The following is a 12,502-nucleotide window of genomic DNA, read 5'->3' as shown; positions in this document are numbered from 1 at the left end:
TTCAAAACCAGCCTGGGCAACATGGCAATACCCTGTATCTACTAAAAATACAAAAAATTAGCCAGTCATGGTGACAGGCACCTGTAATCCCAACTACTCAGGAGGCTGAGGCAGCAGAATCACTTGAATGTAAGAGGTAGAGGTTGCAGTGAGCCGAGATCATGCCACTGCACTCCAGCCTGGGCAACACAGCAAGACTCTCTTTCCGAAAAAAAAAAAAAAAAAAAAAGAATTCCTACATCTTTCCTATCAAACCTTTTGAATTGAGCTGCTGCTGCTGACCGGGTAGGAAAGGAAGGGGTTTAAATGTTTCTCTGCTTACTCTTTGATCGAGGAGCTAAAATGGCAAAATTAGAGTAAGATTCTGATGTGCAGCTGATTGGAAGGCAGGAGACACATGCCCTGACCTCAACTCTGCTTCTTGACCAGCTTGATTTCCCATGTGTACAAGGAGATCATTAAAGTACATCATTTTCCAATTACATTTTGAAGATCAGAAAGGAACTCCTGAGAGATAATTTAGGGTCGACAGGCGTTCAACAAAAATAGCACATTTTTAAAACGTTTTTGGGCCAGGCACGGTGGCTCACACCTGTAATCCTAGTTCTTTGGGAGGCCGAGGCGGGTACATCACTTGAGGTCAGGAGTTCGAGACCAGCCTGGCCAACATGGTGAAACCCTGTTTCTACTAAAAAAAAAAATTAGCCAGGCGTGGTGGCACATGCCTATAGTCTCAGGTACTTGGGAGGCTGAGGCTGGAGGATTGCTTGAACCCAGGAGGCAGAGATTGCAGTGAGCTGAGATTGCATCACTGCACCCCAGACTGGGAGACAGAGTGAGACTCCATCTCAAAAAAAAAAGAAAAAGAAAAAGAAAAAATGTTATTGGCTTCCAGGTCAGCTATAGCTTTTAAAAAATGACTTTAAAACACTGACCAGCTGGGTGCAATGGCTCAGGCCTGTAATCCCAGCACTTTGAGAGGTCAAAGCAGGAAGATGGATTTAGGCCAGAAGTTCAAGACCAGCCTAGGCAACATAGTGAAACCTCATCTCTATTAAAAATTTTGGCCAGGCATGGTGGCTCACGCCTGTAATCCCAGCACTTTGGGAGGCCGAGGTCGGCAGATCACCTGAGGTCAGGAGTTCAAGACCAGCCTGGCCAACATAGAGAAACCGCATCTCTACTAAAAATACAAAAATTAGCTGGGCATGGTGGTGGACGCCTGTAATCCCAGCTACTCAGGAGGCTGAGCAAGAGAATTGCTTGAACCTGAAAGGGGTTGTGGTGAGCCAAGATTGTGCCACTGAACTCCAGCCTGGGTGACAAAGCAAGACTCCATCTCAAAAAAAAAATTAATTTTTAAAAATTAGCCAAGCATGGTGGTGCACACCTATAGTTCCAGCTACTCAGAAGGCTGAGGTGGAAGGATCACTTGAACCCAGGAGGCTGAGGCAGCAGTGAGTTGTGATGAGGCCACTCCAGCTGGAGTGACAGAACAAGATCCCATTTCAAAAAATCAAAAACAAAAAACACTAACCTAGTTCATCCTTAAAGTCCCTGCCAACTCTGAAATGCTATGATTGTAATTAACAAAACAAACAGTCCAAAGTTGAGTGGTAATATAACAAATTGTGTTCAAGCAAACAAGCAAGCCTAACTTGGATCCTGTCTCAATTATCTGCCACTACCATTATCAATGCATGCACAGGTAAAATTCAGCAAAGCTTAATGACTGTAGTCTAGCCTGCTGAGACTATTATCTAGCTGATTCTGCAGTGGAATGATAACCTTCTGCGTTGAAATTTATGATGGAAAGAGCAGTTGTTTGGGAATGCAGAGATCTAACCCAGTGGAATGGCATAAAATCAGAGAGGAGAAGCGAGGTGTCTCATCCAAGGTGTCGTGGAAAGAACTTGGTCTGGGAATTAGAAGGCCTGTGTTGTAATGCTGACCCTGAACCTAGTTTGCTCTGGAACCTAAGGGTCTTTCCAACTCTGACACTCTTTCCATTCTTGCTCTCACATCTAATTGCTATTAATAACCACTGAAGAATGTCTACATAAAATTTCTCTTTCATTGCTTTATCTCCCTGGAATGTAGCATTATTGTGTGTGTATTGAACGTGTACTGCATACCAGAACATGTGCCGGCAGGCTTCACATCAGGCTCAGCCACTTGTATCTGCAACAAAGACAAATTTATCCACACCCCTAAAGTGCAAATATGTTTCTTTTTTTTTTTTCCCTGCAGAGGGAGATTCGCTGTTGTTGCTCAGGCTGGAGTGCAATGGCTCCATCTCGGCTCACTACAACCTCTGCCTCCTGGGTTCACAGGATTCTCCTGCCTCAGCCTCCCGAGTAGCTGAGATTACAGGTGTGTGCCACCACACCCAGCTAATTTTTGTATTTTTAGTAGAGATGGGATTTCTCCATGTTGGTCAGGCTGGTCTTGAACTTCTGACCTCAGGTGGTCCACCCACCTTGGCCTCCCAAAGTGCTGGAATTACAAACATGAGCCACAGCGCCCAGCCTCTTTTTTTTTTTTTTTTTTTTTTTTTGAGATGGTGTTTCACTCTTATTGCCTAGGCTGGAGTGCAATGGTGGGATCTTGGCTCACTACAACCTCCGCCTCCCGGGTTCAAGCAATTCTCCTGTCTCAGCCTCCCAAGTAGCTGGGATTACAGGTGTGTGCTACCAAGCCCGGCTAATTTTTTTTTTCTTTTTTTCTTTTTTTGGTTTTTTTTTTTTTTTTTTTTTTTTGTATTTTTAGTAGAGACAGGGTTTCACCATGTTGATCAGGCTGGTCTTGAACTCCTGACCTCAGGTGATCCGCCCACCTCAGCCTCCCAAAGTGCTGGGATTATAAGCATGAGCCACCACACCAAGCCTCCTTATTTTTTTCTAAATCAAATCTAGCACTGAACTAGCTTGCACTCACCAAGATCAGTGAGAGGTCTCTCTTTAGTCATTTTTTGTCATCTTGTCTCCTCCCCCTTGGATATTGATCCACTCACTCACTCATTTAACAAGTATTTATGGTGCCAGGCACTGCGGATAAACAGAATAAAGTCCCTTACCTCTTAGAATGTAGTCTTGTGGAGGAGAAACAAACAAGTAAGCCAGGCATGATGGTGTGTACCTGTTGTCCCAGATACTCAGGAGGCTGAGGCAGGAAGATCACTTGAGCCCAGGAGTTCGAGGCTGCAGTGAGCTGTGATCACATCACTGCACTCCAGCCTGAGAGACAGAATGAGACCCTATTGCTAAAAAATTAAAATAAATTAAATTTTAAAATTTAAAGAAACAAGTAAATATACAGCATGTCAAGTGGTAATAAGAACCAGGGAGGAGGCTGGGCGTGGTGGCTCATGCCTGTAATCCCAGCACTTTGGGAGGCCAAGGTGGGTGGATCACCTGAGGTCAGGAGTTTGAGACCTGCCTGGCCAACATGATGAAACCTTGTCTCTATTAAAAATACAAAACATTCGCTGGGCGTGGTGGCGTGCGCCTGTAATCCCAGCTACTCGGCAGGCTGAGGCAGGAGAATCACTTGAACCCAGGAGGCGGAGGCTGCAGTGAGCTGAGATACACCATCGCACTCCAGCCTGGGCAACAAGACTAAAACTCCATCTCAAAAAAAAAAAAAAGCAGGGTGGGGGGCAAGGCGCGGTGGCTCATGCCTATAATCCTATCACTTTCGGAGGCCAAGGTGGGTGAATCACCTGAGGTCAGGAGTTCGAGACCAGCCTAATCAACATGGCAAAACCCCATCTGTACTAAAAATACAAAAATTAGCTAGGCGTGGTGGCAGGTGCCTGTAATCCCAGCTGCTTGGGAGGCTGAGGTAGGAGAATCACTTGAACCTGGGAGGTGGAGGTTGCAGTGAGCCGAGATCACGCCACTGCACTCGAGCCTGGGCAACAGAGACTCCATCTCAAAAAAAAAAAAAAAAAGAAATAACACCCCGGTTAGTAAGTGAAATGTTCTACTCACTCAAGACGGGCACCAAAAAGAATGCCTTCACCTGTGCCTTCCCTGTTCTGGTCCCCCACTCCTGTTGTCACATTCACTGTCTGGTCCCCAGGCAGGCCCTCCACCCTCCTCACCTCCATGGAGACACGCTGTGCCCTCATCTAAGTCCTGACGTGACTAATGACCCTGCCCCCTCTGCTAAGGAGTGCCCCCTTTCTGCACAGCTCTGGGGTCTGAATCTCTGCGTGTGTGTGCTTGAAAGAGAGAGGCTGGCTCACTCACAGTGGGCTGTTCGCACTCACTCCCTCTGGGCTGAGGGACAGTGTGGGGCTGCTCGCAGGTATTTGCTCATCCCTACACGCCTCACAGCTACCTCCGCTTTGTGGCTGTGCAGCTGGTAGGTCTCGAGGAACACGGGGGAGGCTGCCAAACAGAGAACCCCAGAAGGAACAAGGAGGCAGAGGCCTGCTTTGCTCTCGGGGCACCAGACTTAAGAAAAGGGTTCTAGGCTGGGTGCAGTGGCTCACGCCTGTAATCCCAGCACTTTGGGAGGCCGAGGAGGGCGGATCATCTGAGACTGGGAGTTCGAGACCAGCCTGGCCAACAAGGCGAAACCCCATCTCTACTAAAAATACAAAAGTTAGCCGGGCGTGGTGGCAGGCGCTTGTAATCCCAGCTACGTGGGAGGCTGAGGCAGGAGAATCACTTGAACACAGGAGGCAGAGGTTGTGGTGAGCCGAGATCGCACCATTGCAACAAGAGAGAAACTCCATCTCAAAAAATAAAAGAGAAAAAAAGAAAAGAAAGAAGGAAGGAAGGAAAGAAAGAAAGAAAAGAAAAGAAAGAGAAAGAAAGAGAAAGAAAAGAAAGAGAAAGAAAGAAAGAAAGAAACAAACAAACAAACAAACAAACAGAAGAAAAGAAAGAAAGAAACGGTTCTCAGGCCGGGCGCGGTGGCTCATGTCTGTAATCTTAGCACTTTAGGAGGCTGAAGCGGGTGGATCACCTGAGGTCAGGACTTCAAGACCAGCCTGGCACATGCCTGTAATCCCATCTCCTTGGGAGGCTGAGGCAAGAGAATCACTAGAATCTGGGAGGTGGAGGTTGCAGTGAGCTGAGATCACATCGTTGCACTCCAGCATGGGCAACAAAGTGAGACTCCATCTCAAAAAAAAAAGAAAAGGGTTCTCTTACCCATCAGCAGTACCAACCCACCTCTTCCATTAGGGTTTGGCCTAAGCGGGGGAACAGAAACTTCCACTAGTCTGCTCACACACTCTTTGCTTGCAAATACATACTCCTCACTCTTCTCAAGGGTCTCGGGTAGAGAGGGGACAGGGAGCAGAGAAATGTTTCCGTACTTTTCTAAATCTTTCTTTCCTAACCCCGGTCTCTCACAACTTTAACTTCAAAAGGAGGCATTTGCTGCCTTTGTTTTCTGTTTCAGACTTGTCTGGACTGGAGAGGCCTCCAGGATATATGCAAATACATGAGGAAGGGTGGGTGGGGGTTGCCACCATTAAGGCTTCCTGTGTCTTCTTCGTATCATGGTTGTCCCAGCCCTCAAACCAAAAACAAAGTCTGATTAGGATTGTCTTTCACACAGGACAGTTTTGGCATTTTTTTTTTTCAAGACTGCGTCTTGCTCTGTTGCCCAGGCTGGAGTGCAATGGCATGATCTCAGCTCACTGCAACCTCCGCCTCCCAGGTTCAAGCAATTCTCCTGCCTCAGCCTCCCAAGTAGCTGGGACTACAGGCACACACCACCATGCCCAGCTAATTTTTATATTTGTAGTGGAGACAGAGTTTCACCATGTTGGCCAGGCTAGTCGCCAACTCCTGACCTTGTGATCCACCTGCCTTGGCCTCCCACAGTGCTGGGATTACAGGTATGAGCCACCATGCCCGGCCCAGTTTTGGCATTTGGAAGCACAGAAATGCTGGGTGTGGTGGTTCATGCCTGTAATCCCAGCACTTTAGGAGGCCGAGGCAGGCGGGTCACGAGGTCAGGAGATCAAGACTATCCTGTCTAACAGCGTAAAACCCCCGTCTCTACTAAAAATGCAAAAATTAGCCGGGCATGGTGGCGCATGCCAGTAATCCCAGTTACTTGGGAGGCTGAGGCAGGAGAATCACTTGAACCTGGGAAGAGGAGGTTGCAGTGAGCTGAGATTGTGCCGTTGCACTCCAGCTTGGGCAACAAGAGCGAAACTCTATCTCAAAAAAAAAAAAAAAGGAAGCACAGAAATACAAAAGCTGCTGGGTTTTTTGTTTTTTGAGGCAGGGTCTTGCTTTGTTGCCCAGGCTGGCCTTGAACTCAGGCTCAAAGTGATCCTCCCACCTCGACCTCCCAAAGTGCTGGGATTACAGGAGTGAACCACCATGCCCGGCCGCAAAAGCTACTGTTAACACTTTGGTAGGGCAAAGGAGACCCAACACAGGGCGCAGGTTACCCTTCCTATGAGAATAGAGAGGACAGCCTTTTTTCTTTGGCTAAGGAGAGCACAGCAGGAAAAAACATTAGCTGCTGATTTTTTCCTCCATGGCCCATCCTATTGTTACTGGAAAGGGGTCCCAATCCTGACCCCAGAAGAGGGTTCTTGGATCTTGCACAAGAAAGAATTCAGGGTGAGTCCATAAAGTGAAAGCAAGTTTATTAAGAAAGTAAAGGAATAACGAATGGCTACTCCATAGGCAGAGCAGCCTCCAAGGGCTGCTGGTTGGCTACTTTTTAATGATTATTTCTTGATTATGTGCTAAACAAGGTGTAGATTATTCATAAGTTTTCTGGCAAAGGGGTGGCCAATCCCCAGAACTTAGGGTTCCTCTCCTTTTTAAACCATATAGGGTCTGATGTTGCCATGGCATTTGTAAACTCTCATGGCACTTGTGGGAGAGTCTTTTAGCATGCTTATGAATTATAATTAGTGTATAATAAACCGTGAGAATTACCAGAGTTTGCCACCTTGGTTTAGGGCTTTTTTACCACATGCGGTTTGTGTTTTTTTTGTTGTTGTTGTTTGGTTGGTTGTTTTGTTTTTGTTTTTGTTTTTTTTTACGGAGTCTTGTAGTCTTGCTCCGTCACCAGGCTGGAGTGCAGTGGCACGATCTCAGGTCACTGCAACCTCTGCCTCCTGGGTTCAAGCGATTCTCCTGCCTCAGCCTCCCGAGTAGCTGGGACTACAGGCATGCACCATCACGCCCAGCTAATTTTTTTGTATTTTTAGTAGAGACAGGGTTTCACTGTGTTCGCCAGGATGATCTCGATCTCCTGACCTCATGATCTGCCCACCTCAGCCTCCCAAAGTGCTGGGATTACAGGTGTGAGTCACTGCGCCCGGCTACATGCTGTTTTATCAGCAAGGCCTTTGTGACCTGTATCTTGTGCCGACCTCCTATCTCATCCTGTGACTAATAATGCCTTAACCTCCTAAAAATGCAGCCCAGTAGGTCTCAGACTTATTTACCCCTCCCCTATTCAAGATGGAGTCGCTGTGGTTCGAACACCTCTGACACCGTCACACATTTATGTCCCAAATTCACAGCAGCAAGAAGCACCTAAGAGACCTTTTCAGATGGCCCAATTAACTCCTGTGGTCAGGCACTGTGCTAAATGCCAGATATGCAATAAATAAAACATAGCCCCCGCCCTCAGGTTCTCAAAGTCTACTTGGGGAGACAAACATTTAAACAAATAACTCCAGCGACGTGAGAGATGCTCTCACAAAGATGCATGCACAGTGCGATGGGGGCACAGAAGAGGAAACCCAGGTCTCAGAAGGGAAAGGCTCACAGAGGTGGTGGTACTTGGGGCACATTTTTTAAAATAATAATTTTGGTTTATTGTCGTTGTTGTTTCAGAGACAGAGTCTTGCTCTGTCACCCAGGCTGGAGTGCAGTGGTGCAATCATAGCTAATCATAGCTCACTACAGCCTCAAATTCCTGGGTTTGAACAAACCTCTTGCCTCAGCATCCCCAGTAGCTGAGACTACAGGTGTTCGCCACCATGCCTGGCTAAATTTTACAAAAAAATTTTTAGGCCGGGCACGGTGGCTCACGCCTGTAATCCCAGCACTTTGGAAGGCCGAGGTGGGCAGATCACAAGGTCAGGAGTTCGAGACCAGCCTGGCCAACATAGTGAACCCTCATCTCTACTAAAAATACAAAAAAAAAATTAGCTGGGCATGATGGTGTGCGCCTGTAATCCCAGCTACTCAGGAGGCTGAAGCAGGAGAATCACTTGAACCTGGGAGGCAGAAGTTGCAGTGAGCCGAGATTGTGCCACTGCACTCCAGCCTGCGGGACACAGCAAGACTCCATCTCAAAAAAAAAGAAAAACAAAAATTTTTTTAGAGCAGAGGTCTTACCATGTTGCCCAGGTGCAATAGATACTTTTTTTCTATAAAAATGACACTCAGCTGGGCGCGGTGGCTCACGCCTGTAATCCCAGCACTTTGGGAGGTGGAGGTGGGCGGATCATCTGAGGTCGGGAGTTGGAGACCAGACCGACCAACATGGAGAAACCCTGTCTCTACTAAAAATACAAAATTAGCCGGGCGTGGTGGCCCATGCCTGTAATCCCAGCTACACGGGAGACTGAGGGAGGAGAATCGCTTTAACCCAGGAGACAGAGGTTGCGGTGAGCGGAGATCGTGCCATTGCACTTCAGCTTGGGCAGCCAGAGGGAAACTCCGTCTCAGAAAACAAAAAAACACTCAATCTTTGTAAAACTTCAAGCAGTAAGAGTCCAAAGAAGAAAGTAACAAAACACCTCAGCCCCATAACTGAGAAAGAGCCAGTATAAAGTTTTAAAGTGTGACTTTACTGGAATTTTACATGAGAAAAAGAAGCTGCTGTTAAAATGAAGGAACTTAGGCCCAGCGCAGTGGCTCACACCTGTAATCTCAACACTTTGGAAGGCCAATGCGAGCAGATCACTTGAATTCAAGAGTTCGAGACCAGCCTGGCCAAGATAGTGAAACCCCATCTCTACTAAAATAGACAAAAAAATAGCCGGGTGTGGTGGCACACACCTGCAATCCCAGCTACTTGGGAGGCTCAGGCATGAGAATTGCTTTAACCCTGGAGGCAGAGGTTGCAGTGAGCCGAGATCATGCCACTGCACTTCAGCCTGTGTGACAGAGTGAGACTCTGTCTCAAAATAAATTAACGGGCCGGACGTGGTGGCTCACGCCTGTAATCCCAGCACTTTGGGAGGCCGAGGCAGGTGGAACACCTGTGGTCAGGAGTTTAAGATCAGCCTGACCAACATGGAGAAACCCTGTCTCTACTAAAAATACATAAATTAGCCAGGCATGGTGGCACACGCCTGTAATCCCAGCTACTCGGGAGGCTGAGGCAGGAGAATCACTTGAACCTGGGCGGAGGTTGCAGTGAGCTGAGATAGCGCCATTGCACTCCAGCCTGGGCAACAAGAGAGAAACTCCATCTCAAAAAAAAAGAAAAATTAACTAAATTAAATTAAGGAACTCAGTGGGGCTTGGTGGCTCATGCTTGTAACCCCAGCACTTGGGAGGCTGAAGCTATCAGAGGCATTTGAACCAGGGCAACTTCATCTTGAATAGGGGCTGGGTAAAATGAGGATGAGACCTATTGAGCTGCATTCCAAGTCAGTTAAGACATTCTAAGTCACAGGATGAGATAGGAGGTCAGCACCAGATACACGTCATAAAGATCTTGCTGATAAAACAGGCTGCAGTAAAGAAGCCGGCCAAAACCCACCAAAACCAAGATGGTGACAAGAGTAACCTCTGGTCGTCCTCACTGCTGTACTCCCACCAGTGCCATGACAGTTTAACAATGTCATGGCAATGTCAGGAAGTCACCCTGTAAGGTCTAAAAGGGGAGGCATGAATAATCCACCCCTTGTTTAGCATATAATCAAGAAATAACTATAAAAATGGGCAACCAGTAGCCCTCAGGGCTGCTCCATAGATGGAGCAGCCATTCTTTATTCCTTTACTTTCACTTTACTCTATGGACTCACCCTGAATACTTTTTTTTTTTTTTTTTTTCTCTCCTTGAAACAGAGTTTTGCTCTTGTTGCCCAGGCTGGAGTGCAGTGGTGCAATATTGGCTCACTGCAGCCTCCATCTCCCTGGTTCAAGTGATTCTCCTGCCTCAGCCTCCCGAGTAGCAGGAATTACAGGCACGCACCATTACACCCAGCTTTGTATTTTTGGTAGAGATGAGGTTTTACCATGTTGGCCAGGGTGGTCTGGAACTCCTGACCTCAAATGATCTGCCCACCTCGGCCTCCCAAAGGGCTGGGATTATAGGCGTGAGCCACCGCGCCAGGCCTGTCCTGAATACTTTCTTGTGCGAGATCCAAGAACCCTCTCTTGGGGTCTGGATCAGGGCTCCTTTCCAATAACAAAGTGGGTGGATTGCTTGAGCCCAGGAGTTCGAGACCAGCCTGGGCAACATGACGAAACCTTGTCTCTGCAAAAAAATACAAAAATTAGCCAGGCATGATGGTGCGCGCCTGTAGTCCTAAGTATTCAGGAGGCTCAGGTGACTGCTCCACTGCACTCCAGCCTGGGTGACACAGTGAGACTCTGGAAAAAAAAAAGAGAGAGAGAGAGAAAGAAAGAAAGAAAAGAAAGAAAGAAAGAAGAAATAAAACAGAAGGAACTCGCATAAAGGCCCAGAATACAAAAGTGACAATGAACTGGGTCTGCTTGGAATGCAGTGTGCAGCTGCAAGACGGCAGCACGCCTGACTGGCCACTTTGCAGTAAGGACTGTCTGTTTTAGGTACAAATCCAATGCCTAGTGCAATGCCGTGGGAGATGTCCCATCAATATGTATTTAAAGCATAAAGTAATACCTGGGAGGCAGGCAAGTAAGCATCAAGAAAAGAGAAAGGCCAAAGGGGGCCATTAAGAATAAAGAAATGAGTTAGTGTCATAATAGCATAATAGCAGCCCCATTTAATGAGCTCTTAAATACGCCTAGTCCTAAACCAAGCATTTTTCATTGTTGGCCCAATTAATTCTCACAACATTACATAAGTAGTAGTATTATTGTCATTTTACAGCCAAGGAAACACCCAAAAAGATTAAATGAACTGCTAAGGCCAGCCAGGTAGTAATTTAGAACTTGAACTCAGGTTGATGCTTTGAACATGTGCTTTCTGCCTTCACAAAGAGAACTTCTGGAAAGTTTCTGGTGTTAGCAACATCATGAAAATAACACATAGTTCCCCCATCCCCACCAAGGGACTTTGTGGACTTAGATACATAAATTATTTCTATTTAAAACCAATCTTAAGCCAAGTGCTGTGGCTCATACCTGTAATCCCAGCACTTTGGGAAGCCTAGGCAGCTGGACCACTTGAGCTCAGGAGTTGAAGACTAGCCTGGCCAACAAGGCAAAACCCCGTCTCTACAAAAAATACAAAAATCAGCCAGGCATGGTGGCATGTGCCTGTAATCCCAGCTACTTAGGAGACTGAAGAAGGAGAATCACTTGAATCCAGAAAGTGGAGTTTGCAGTGAGCCTAGATCATGCCACTGCATTCCAGCCTGGGCGACACAATGAGACTCTGTCTCAAATAAATAAATAAATAAAACCAGTTTAGGGCCGGGGCGGTGGCTCACACCCGTAATCCCAGCACTTTGGGAGGCTGAGGCAGGCGGATCACCTGAGGTTGGGAGTTTGAGACCAGCCTGGCAAACATGGTGAAACTCCATCTCTACTAAACATACAAAATTAGCGGGTGTGGTGGCGCATGACTGTAATCCCAGCTACTCGGGAGGCTGAGGCAGGAGAATCACTTGAATCTGGGAGGCGGAGGTTGCAGTGAGTCAAGATCGTGCCATTGCATTCCAGCCTGAGTGACAGAGCAAGACTCCGTCTCAAAAAAAAAAAAAAAAAACACAAAAATAACAGTCTAGGCCAGGTGTGGTGGCTCATGCCTGTAATCCCAGCAAGTTGGGAGGCTGAGGCAGGCAGATCACAAGGTCAGGAGTTCGAGACCAGCCTAGCCAACATGGCAAAACCCCATCTCTACTAAAAACACATAAATTAGCTGGGCGTGGTGGTGAGCGCTTGTAATCCTAGCTACTCAGGAGGCTGAGGCAGGATAATCACTTGAACCCAGGAGGCAGAGGTTGCAGTGAGCCAAGATCATGCCATTGCACTCCAGCCTGAGCGACGAGCAAGACTCCATCTCAAAAAATAAATAAATAGGCTGGACCTGGTAGCTCACACCTGTAATCCCAACACTTTGGGAGGCCAAAGCAGGTGGATCACAAGGTCAGGAGTTGGAGACCAGCCTGGCCAATATGGTAAAACCCCGTCTTTTCTAAAAAAAAAAAAAAAAAAAAAAAATTAGCAGAGCGTGGTGGTGCACACCTGTAGTCCCAGCTACTCGGGAGGCAGAGGCAGAAGAATCGCTTGAACCCAGGAGGCAGAGGTTACAGTGAGCTGAGATCATGCCACTGCATTCCAGCCTGGGCGAAAGAGCGAGACACCTTCTCAAAAATAAATAAATAAATAAATGTTTG

The sequence above is a fragment of the Pan troglodytes genome, chromosome 1 (assembly GCF_028858775.2).
Source record: "Pan troglodytes isolate AG18354 chromosome 1, NHGRI_mPanTro3-v2.0_pri, whole genome shotgun sequence".
Lineage (NCBI taxonomy): Eukaryota > Metazoa > Chordata > Mammalia > Primates > Hominidae > Pan > Pan troglodytes.
Note: the sequence above shows the minus strand (reverse complement) of the source record.